This window comes from Tachypleus tridentatus, chromosome 1 (genome assembly GCF_004210375.1).
Source record: "Tachypleus tridentatus isolate NWPU-2018 chromosome 1, ASM421037v1, whole genome shotgun sequence".
Lineage (NCBI taxonomy): Eukaryota > Metazoa > Arthropoda > Merostomata > Xiphosura > Limulidae > Tachypleus > Tachypleus tridentatus.
Genome location: NC_134825.1, coordinates 16,830,507 through 16,842,101, shown reverse-complemented (window position 1 = coordinate 16,842,101; position 11,595 = coordinate 16,830,507). Strand labels below are relative to the sequence as shown.

The 11,595-nt window shown below is 31.6% G+C and overlaps 1 protein-coding gene across 2 annotated transcripts in view; it reads left to right on the top strand.

The window, feature by feature from the left end:
* LOC143243870 (PDZ domain-containing RING finger protein 4-like) overlaps positions 1–11,595 on the top strand; it is a 283,466-nt gene that overhangs the window by 122,796 nt on the left and 149,075 nt on the right. The window lies entirely within an intron of this gene.

The following is an 11,595-nucleotide window of genomic DNA, read 5'->3' as shown; positions in this document are numbered from 1 at the left end:
GCATAAATCATCATTCCACATTATACATCAGGCTAAGTGTGAGGAACTTTTTCGTTTATGAATTTACTATTCCGTTACAGTTGTTTTGAATTAAGCACAAAGCTACACAATGGGCTATCTGTGTTCTGCCCACCACGGGTATCGAAACCCGGTTTTTAGCGTTGTAAGTTAGCAGACATGCCACTGAGCCACTGGAGGGCGTTCCGTTACAGATACCAGAAGGTGATTGCCTGAAACTTTGTATCCACAGCAAAGCGTATTATATATATATTTGTAGTTAACTTATTTTCGGTGGTTAATATGTTATCAATTATTGGAAACAATAAAGACAGTAAATTAATATTTCTCTCGTGTTCGCCTCACGGAAACTGGAGAGGAATTATTACACTTACTTCTGTAACACGATACTAGTATTACACCTATTACATTTTTAAACATTCTTTTCTTCCTGATATTTGAATTTTCTTGCTCATTAATATAATTTACTAGCTTTTTCTTACTTTCTTGTCATCTTTTAATTTTTTATCTCGTTCTACTTTTTTTTTTCTTGATTTCATTTCACTGTTTCTCCAATTCCAATAAGCCACCCAGTAATTTAGTTGCATGTTTTTGGATTTGTAACGCTTAAAATCAGGTTGGTAGGCTCAGCACAGATATCACATTCTGTAGCTTTCTGTTTAACTACAAACTAACAAACAACTTTAATAAATCTTATGACGTCATCTTGAAGGTTAAAGTGTTATTAGTAACCTTTTTTATTACCTGTAAAAATTATGTCACGTCTGATTTATTTGAGGACGAAAAAATTAGTATATTTCTGTCTTCGTCTGCTACAGATTTGCTACTTTGAAATTTAGTTTTACGTTTCCTGTCCATAAATTTTTCAAAGTTAAGAAGTAAATCTATAAATTTCCTGTGTCTAACTTCAAGTAATGTTTATATATACATATATTTGAACATAAGAAATTTTGTGTAATAGTGTTTTGCGATTATAAGGTACTTTTGTCTATCGAAACTGGTCACAAACTAAGTAATACGGTCATGTAGCCTTTGACATTAGGAGGATGGTGGGGGCTAGTTGGTCACGTGAGTCTTGGTTTCATAAACTGATACTAAAACGTAATATTAGTATGAGCGTGTTGATGAGGAACATGTTAGCAACAAGTTTCTCAAAGATCCAAACCATACTTTTCGCTCGCAGTTCGCGGATAGTGTTGGTAGGGGCGTATAGTTCTAAAAAGTGGCACAGCAGGGGAGGTAGAATGTTATTTACGTCTTCTTGAAAAATGTCCATACTATGCAAATGTATCACCCAGTGTAATGTATTAAAGTGTTGTGTTGTTGTTAAGCAGAAAAACTACACAAACATATGTACGCTTCTCACCGCAAGTATCGAAACCCGATTTGTAGCGTGATTAGCCCTTAGTCTTATCACTGAGCCAAATGATACTGTATAGTTATATTTACCTGTTTTTAAACGACGGTAGATGAAAGTATCTATTCACACATGTAATGTTCTCAGATTTCAATGGTATGAATGTATAACTAGAGTTTGAAGGTCAAGTCTATGTACATTATGTTAGCATGTTACACATATTGGTCAATTACTTTTGCAACGTTTAGGAAAATTAGGTAACAAACATTATCTACTTCTGCAATAGGACACAAAAACGATTTTTACTTTGCAAATATATTTACCCTTTAGTAATATTTTCATATTTTATGAAGCATGAAATTTAAATGTATAGTTATTTTTGTATAGGAATTAGGCTCACTATCCATTAGCCTCAATCAAATGGAGAAGCATATGATTATGCAGGGAGAAGAAGGAACGATTATTTTCATGTAATGAAATTCTTTTTACATTTTTGCAGATTCCTTTACGATACATTTTATTTAATTTTTGTTTGGATATCCTAAGGGTCATATGTTTACATTCTGATGAATATACACTGCACAAATTTTTTTGAAAAGTTTTTGCTGATTGTGACAGGTACCTGGTGGGTATGCACAAATATGTTTTTAGTAGTTAACTGTATTCTTCAGTATTGTATGAGAGAATGCAGGTGAAGGGATCCAGAGGGGTAAATTTCATACACATTTTTCAGAGATTAATGATTATGTTGTTTAATATTATATTTAAATAGGCATGAATTTAAGGTACGGATCAAGGTAGTTTAAACCACATCCCTTCTAGCTGTTCTTTGTTTTTTTTAAATTAATACCTGTATCATTTAATGTTTTATAAGTAGGTTCAGATCTGTGGGGTCTTAACTCTTCCTCCTCTGTTTTCAACCCACCTTAATTTGATTAGAAAAACAATCAATAGTATTGAAAATAAATATTAGATTTCAATATCTGTTTGATTGGTCTATTAATTATCTTTATCATTATTTATTTGAATATAGTTTATTTAGAATCTATAGCAGTCAGGTGTAGCTTCAGACATTAACTTATGAATACAATAATATGAACATTAACTAAATGATAAATTTTCAGGCCTTGGTTTTTTACCAGAAATGAACTGTGTACATGCATTCTAGACTTTATGGAGATTTGTTTTCCTTAAAGTTAGCATTATTTTTCAGATTTATAATGTGTAATGCAGGGGTTCAGAGATTTTCATTGTTGGTTGGTTAGCTTGGCATTTTATGGTGCAAAGCAACTAGGCTATGTGCACCAGACATTTTGGTAATGAAGTTAGAAAAAAATTACCATAGCTTTTCTTGCTATGAGAACAGTTATTAAGAAAGTTTAAATATGCTTGGATATAGCACATAGACTATCATGTGTTGATAAAGTTAAAATATAGGTTGTTTTTTATAGCTTTGTAAATAATGCAAATTATTCCTGTGTTTGTTTGTTGTTAAAAGCTGACAAAGATCTATTTTAGTTGTGTGCACACGAGGAATCGAATCCCGAATTTTAGCATTACAATTTATCGATGTTAATAGTTTCTCAACCTAAGGTAAATTAATTTAAAGCAACTTATAAACCATTTAGTGACTATTTATTTAGAAAATATTTTCAAATTTTCACTTTAGTTTGCAATGAGAGTTCATCAAGAAATTTAAAACAGTACCTGAAATATGATATTTTAATAGTAAATAAAAGAAATCTCTAACTGATGGAGTCACCTTTGATAATTATTTATTATTACTGTGTATTAAGTATGAACAGCATTGGCAATCAAATAAATTTTATGGACCGTAATATGAAAAGAAAAATTCAATTACGTGTTTCGTTAATATTTTATAATTAAACCAACATCTAAATAGTAAAAATGAACGATAATAACTGAAGATAAATAGTTAATAATTGTTTATATATGAAAAAAATATTACTTACTTTATTGTGAATTCTGAATGTATTTATGTATAAAATTATATATATTTTAAAGCTATAGAAATTTTCTACAAAGAGAAAATATATGATAACTTTACATAAGGTAAGTAAGCTTATACAGTTTAAAGATGGGTTGAACTGATAACAAATCTTATTAAAAGTTTAACATGATAATGAATGTATAGTGTTTTGTCATCATCAGGTTTAATAATATACCTATACACTGAAATGTATATTGTATGAAGCAAAGAGGTTGCATAACTTGAGATTGCTTAAAGCATAATAAAGTTATTTTGTTGATGCTCTGTTTATAATTACTATTTTTACTTTTTAATATACACATTGTGATTTTATTAAGTTGCAGTGTTTGTAAACATATTTTTTAATATGTTCACCAAATAAAAAACTGTCATCAAATTGTACAAGTTTTTATTCAGTAGAATATGGTAGAAAATTGCAAAATATTGTGATGTTGCAAATCTTTATTAAATAATGTTCTAGTATGTTTATTTTGTTCAAATAATGAAGATAAATAAATTGTTTAACTAAAAATGGCAACTGTTAAAAATATGAAGGCTGTCATGTGAAATTAAGGATAATTTGAAAATTAGTGAAAAAAAAAAAGAAACCCAGTGTGAAAGTAAAAATTAAAAATGATACTACGTTAGAATAATGTTGTGGTTGAAAACAAATTAAGGAGTAAGCTTATGCCTCCACCCCCCAACCCCCCTTGTATGGGTTGTAAAAGGTGTGGTACTAATGGGTTGAGTGTAATTGATCAGGTCAAGGAATCAGTCATTACTTTCCACAAAGTATGGTACACAATTATTATCTAATGAGATTATTAGGGATTTAGTAACAAAAAAGGGAAGAGGAACATTATTTAATGTTGTCCTTTGTATAATGTTTGCTTTTTTGACAAGTACTCTCAACTGGTGGTAATAAATACAAACTGTGGATGTTTAAATCCTGATTTGTGCTTGAACAGAATTAATTTGCAGAAATTGTAAACTTATTAAGCATTTTGCTTGATAATGTGGTGTATGCTTTTCATTAGATATAAAAAATTTTATGATTAGGTATATTGATATGATTGGCTACTTTGAGTTTCTGTGGATAGGAAGATAAACTACGAGCCAGTTGGCTTTCAGTGAAATTGCTCAGTATATTCTGCTACTTCATATTGTATTCTGTTATGTTTGTTGCTTGAACTTTGTGGAACCACCTTGTTGTCAGTTTTACTACAAAGAAAGACATTTAGATATTTAATTGAGCATACACTTTGTTGGGTTATTACAATAATAAAATCAAAATAACCTAACATCTTAAGATATACTGTAAGTGATCCAACTAATTTCTCTGCCATATAATTTTAGTTTTCTTATTTTTATTCCATTTCCTAAAGTTAAGGAATATGTGAAATGCATGGCACAGTAAACTTATAACTTGAGAACAAGTTCTGTTGACCACAATCTTTTTCTTTTGTTGTGAAAGATCTGAATCTAATGTGGATATTTTTGAAAGTTTGAACTTTAACTAATATTATATTGTTGGCTTTTCATATCCTTGTAGATTTGTAAATATTTTTTGGAGGCACTTGAGAATAATAAGTATGATTCGTTCAGAGATTGCTCTGATGGAGGAGACAAGTGTCATTACCAACATACACTCCCACCAGGTTTTGTCCTCAATAAAGACAAAAAGAACCACAAAAAGAAAGATGACATTTCCATTGAAGAACTTGTAGACAAAGAGGTTTGTTCACGCATTGAAAAACTTATTTATATTTCACTCAGATCTCTTTTTGTAAGTTACCAAAAGTTGAAAGATAATTTAGTGAGATAACTAACTGTAAAACTGGAGTGTTTATGTTCACAGTTATTTACTGTAGATTATGTATGAAAGCATATGTTTAAAAAACAAACTTCCATGGATTGACATCATCACAATACTATGGAACTCTGGATGTGTATTTTATTGAAGGAACTGTTTGTACGGAATGTACTTCATATACCACCTTAGGTTTTGCTGAGAAAGGATTGGTAGATTTTTTAATTGTTGTAAGAAAAAAGTTGTCTTTAAGATGTAAAAGAATTAGGAGAGGCCTTTTCTCCAGTTCCTTGATAACTAATGAAAAGAAATAATTCAATTTACAGAAACCAGTATATTAAGAAGAATGAATAATAAATGTTTCTAAATTTCTCAAACTATCTTTTCATAATTCATAGCCTTTCTGAAAACTGCACTGTGAATATTATTTTGTCTCATTTTGAAGATAATTTTGTAAACTTGTATTTTAATTTTAACACATTAGTGACACTCTGCAGCCTAAATAATGATTAATCTATTTTTTATAAAAAACTAAACAGAATTTTACATCAGTTTGAAACTGCAATTACATTTCTTTATAGGACTGTGATATGAAATCCATTGGTTCATTGAATAAATTACTCCACTTTGATTAACTGTAAAATGAGTTGGTGAATGAGATATTACTGTTATTTATCAAATGAGAATGCATCATGATGTTACAGTTGATAACTGTTATTTTAAGATGTTCCAAAGCTTCTCTTTTGTACTTCTTTTAAAGTATTAACAGATAATTCTGAAAAAGTCAAAATTTCACCTAGCTACAGGTGGCTTGAATTAAGTCATGTTAAATTTTAAGACCAAAAATAAATCATTGAATTTAAAGAATATATAAAATAAACTTGTAATGATTCTTCTACACTTTTAAAAAATACATCAGAATTGAAATGTATTCAATAAAGTTTATTATGAGACACTACTATTAAGGTAAATAATGCCATGTGTCTCCAGCATGTTTCTTTATTAGCTAAATATTTTGCTGTTACAACATTATTAGGAGCTATCAGTATTCAAGAAATTCACCAATCTACTTGAAACTGGATTAGTGAACTAGTAGGATGTTTAATAGCTTCTGAAAAATCTCACGTTAGGAAATCTGAGGTTCAATTCCACGTGGTGGACACAATAGCTATCCCAGTGCAGCCCTGCTCTAAGATAGCCAAGCTCCTAAAAACTGTAATAGCAAAATGTTAAGCTAATGAAGATACATTCTAGAGATATAAAGCATTATTTTATTTGTCTTAATGGAACTAGTTTAGTATTTAATGCCTATTTGGGGCAGTTGTTGGTTAGGTGTTATTTTTTTATCATGATATCCTCTTGAAACATACAAGTGAAAGGATATTTTGTGTTGGAAGTGTAAAGATTTTAATGGATAATTCTGTCACTTTGACATAAGCAGTTAGATTATTCTGCACCACCCTGTCCAGAAATATTGCACTAAACTGGTGATGTAAGTAAACTAAACTAAACTAACGTGGCAGGGGTTCAGTTTAGAGAGAGAGAAATCAGAAGAGTTCTCTCTCCAACTGGGGTGTTCAGGAACTTTATAGTTCCTCTTCGTCCCCTTACGTGAGAAATGTTTTAAAATATCCATGGAGTTTTTTACTTTATTTTTAACATTTCAAAAATATTTGTGAGTGAGAGGAAGGACGGGAGAACTGGACGAAAGCAGCGAAAGTGAAGTGAGCCAGACTTTAGCTCGAGGATGGAGAACCCTGGCGGCTGGCGAATTGGTTTTTTAAAATTTACTGTAATTGATTAGATACCCTTGACTGGGTAAACGGCCCTTTTCAGAATGAGGCTGGGACCTACAGGTCCGATGCCAGAGATTTTGCTGTGGGGGGAAACGGGAGTACCCCGAGAAAACCCACTTTCACGGCCTGGGCGCCGAATAGTCTACCCAGACCGTGCCCAGACTGGGAACGCTTGTTGTAGTGAGCCAGACAAGAGGAGTGGGGAATCCCTGCTGGCAAGACGGGCCGAGCTGGGCACTCTCTACATCCCCGATAATGATCCTTCTGCAGGTTCACCTACGGAAACCTTAGCATTAATAAAGTTTGATTGAACTCCATTTGTAACAACCTTCTGCTTTCTTCCATCCAGTACACAACTATATTTTTTTTACAAGGTTTTTTACATGGCATCTTGTCAGATGGTTTCTAGAAATCCAGATATATCAAATATACACCTGGGAAATATCATCAAATTCACATCAGGCTATCTGCTGAGCCCACTGAGGGGAATTGAACCCCTGATTTTAGTGTTGTAAATCCATAGACTTACTGCTGTACTAGCAGGAGGCACCTAGTAAAGAAATGATCACTTGCACCCAGATGTTCCCTAATTTCCAGCCTCTATCATTTCAGTATTTAAAGTAAACAATAAATCTAAAATAGTATTGTTTCCAGTAGGTTCCCTGACTAATTAATAAAAAAAAACAGCCTTTCTGTGGCACAGCTGATTCTCTGCGACTTAATGTAAGTAAATATTTTAGATGCAACTTTTAAACATGCATAATGAACCAATGTATCAACAAAAGCCAAAGCATGGGTTTTATGTACAATAGCTGGAACTCCTCCTCCTAAAGCATGAAGTTATAAACATTTATTTATAATATGGTGTAGTTTCAGTACTTAGTTTCTGTGAATATTAAGGTTTAAACTAAGTGATAAGTGTTGTAACCAAATATAAATACATTAATTTATTGATGATTATTGTTGTAAACTCACTTTCTACTAGTGTGTGTATATATATAGTAATGTAAATTTATGGGTATGTCAGGCTAATGATTCTTTAACAATAAGTGTCTGACTTGTTGGTGATAAATGTGACAATAAATGAACAGTATGCACTCCTTGTTTTTACAATAATGTGTGTATATGTATATATATATTCAGAAAAAGTTATATTTATGTATAATATCCTTTGTGCTATGGAGATCATAGTTGTATCTTAAACATTATACATTTCTCTCTTTCTTGTTAAAAGTTCACTTAGGCCAATTCAGTTGCTCTAGAATTCAGCTGACAAGCCATGTTATTGTTTTTTATTTTAATCACAATAGTGTCCATGTATAATTGATTTACACTGTCACACGAGTTACCACAGTTGTCTTTTGAACTTCTAATAATCATCTGCCTTTTGTCAAGTCCACACAGGTGGGTTCATGTAGTTTAGAACACCTTTTGATGAGACAAATTCTCCTAATCTCTTTCAAACTTTAATATCACTCTTAATGTTATCACCCATTAACTCCTATGACAGCTAACTTTACATTTCTTAACTTTTCTCTAACCAAACTTCTCTTTTACATGACTTTTACTCTATTTCCTCTCGTTTGGTCACGGCTATTTATACATCCATCACTTAAGCCTTCTTAATAACATTGCCTACATTAAAGAGTCTTTAATATCTGACAATAAGCCCCTCTGCAAGGAAATTATTTAAGATATTTTCTGTTCACTATATATAAAGATGTTTTCAGCTCATCCACAAAGTATACTGATACTAACTGCACCAATGTTTATGGTCCTTTTGATGGCTTCATTGTGGAACTGTTTGTTCCAAAGGTACAACACCCACCTCATGATCCTAACATTATTGACTTGCACCTCTGAATGTAAACAAATTGTTGATGGTCTGTCTAGATGATGAACTCCTTCCTGTACAGGTAGTTCTGGAACTTCTTAATGGTAAGTATGATGGACAGACACACTCATTCAGTAATGGAGTAGTTCTTCTCACTATTTAACAGCTTTTTACTTATGTATATTACTGTAAACGGTTCTTCTCTACATTATTATAAGAGCACTTTCCCAATTTCAATTACTGAAGCATCAGCCTAAACAGTCAATGGTTTGTTGAAGTCTGGAATGCAGCCTGGTGTTGTTGTTTCCACTTTACTTTGTTGGATAAACCTTTCTTGGTCAGGTTAGTCAATGGTGCACTAATTTCAACATAGTTTGGGATGAATTTCCTGCAATATCAAAATAAATCCAGAAAGGATCTGACTTGTTGCTTTTTAGTCGGAGCTAGTGTATCTTGTATTTGGAATACCTTTTCCTTTTCCATGGCTGTCTTTCAGTCCCAGCACCTCGTACCCAATGTAGCATTTGGATGGTCTGATGGTGAGACCTGCTGCTCTCACATGTTGTAACAGCTTTCTACGTTTCTTCATATAGTCTTCCCATTTCAGAGTATGTGTCAGGATGGCATCTGCATAGTGCTTGATATTGGTGGTGTTGCACAGCATCCTCCTTATCATGCAGTTTAATGTTTCTGCCGAGTTGACTTGGCACCTACTGAAATTGGCAACATCCATCTAGTATTAAAAATGCTGTCTTCTCTATAAATACTGTCTTCATTAGGATTTGGCAGTAACCTTTACTGAGGTTGATCTTTGAAGAGAACCTGACCTGATAGTTTCTAGGTTGTCCATAGGTTCAGAGTTGAACTTCATCACAAGATTCAGCTTTTGGAAATTATTTAGAAACAGTTAACTTATCCCTAATTTTCAAGATTAAAACTGGTAAATGGTAGGCTGAATTTGAAGGCTTAACAATTCCAGCTTCCAACATTGCTTAAGGCATCTGCAAAGGCTTCACTTTAGCTGGATGCTGTGTTGTGGTGTTGCACAAGGCCTATCTTTCCTGGTGTATCCATGAAGATATCTCTCCTCTTTCCATTCGTTTATTAAAATTTGACATGGTTATATATCATGTGATCTCTATGCTATTTGCACTTTTACTATAGTTGTGCACATATAGGTCTATTTATTTCCACTGTCCTTAGCATTTTCTTCTACCACAACTTACCACTGTATAATCATGGCTTGTTGTAATCATGTTGTAAACTTACTTTATAGTAATGTAAATTTATTGGTGTGTTAGGCTATGAAATTTTCAGCAGTAGGTGTCTGTGACTTGCTGGAAGTAAAAATTGACAAAAAATGAACAACATGCACTCCACTTGTTTTTAAAATACTGTGTGTTTGAAACAAGTTGAATGTATGTATGAAATTATTTACACTATGGAGATAATATTTGTATCTTAGACACTATACAGTTCTCTTTTTATTGTCAAAAGTCCACTTAAGCCAATTCAATTGTTTTAGGATTCAGCTGACAAGCTAAACTTTTATTTTTTTTAATCACAGTAGTATCATGCTATTACATGAGTTACTACAGTTGTATCCTTAACTTTCAGTATTATTCTGTTTTTTGTACTTCCAATAATCATCTTTCTTTTGTTGAAGTCCACATATGTGGGTTCGATTGGTTTAGAACACCCTTTTTATGAAACATATTATTCTCCTTACCTCTTTCAAACTTTTAATTTCACTCTAACATACTAACCATTCACTCCCACATCAGTTAACTTTACAAAGTCTAACTTTTGTCTGACAGAAGTTCTCTCTCATGTGACTTTTAGTCTTTTTTCATCCATCTAGTTGTAGTTATTTATACATGTATCACAGTCTTGACATCAGTGGATTGTACACACAGTATTCAATAGTCTCAATATCAGTGAGTTACAAAGTAAAGTAATTAATAACACTACCTACACTAAACAATCTTTTATATTCAAGTTGATGTAAAGTTTAGACATAATTTTTCTCAATTGTGTTTTTTAGTATTTCCTAAAATCTTACATTTACATTCTTTTGCTCTCTTTCAAAAAAAATTAAATTAAGTGATAGGTGTTTGTATGAAGTTAAATTGTATTATTTGTAGTTAAGTAAAAGTACTCATTGTCTTTGGTATAACTTTATAGAACTGTATTATGTCCTGTGTACTTTGTTATTACATTACTATTGAATAGCATCATAATTGTATAAAGTTATATTTCCTGTACTTAAATCATTATCTGTATGCATTCATAAAATTACATCTTGCTCTGTGTAATTTATAAAAGTGTGTTCTTTGTGTGCTTTATAATATTATATTGTATTATATCTAATTTCTACGACTGTGTCATTACATTATGTGTACTTCAAGAGAGCAGCTCTTGGGTCTAACTTGACAAGAATTTCATTTGAAACGTTTTTGGCTTGGAAAAAAGAAAAAAAGTCTGTGTACTTGTTTGTTTCTCTGTTTATCCACCCTTCAATACAAGTTCACTTCTTATTGAATTTCATATTTTGTACTCTTGTCTACTTTTTTTATGTTTATAAAGGATAGTATACTTTTAAAATATTTTCATAAAACTGTACATAAATTGGTATCATTGTTTTAAGTTGTTTAGATTTTTTATACAGTAGACTTTATTGACTTTTAAGAATATAGATCTTTATTACATTCTTTTAATGAAAACATGTGTGTAAAATGTAACAGTTAATATATAAATTTAGGAAATAAGTACATACATATATATAAATAT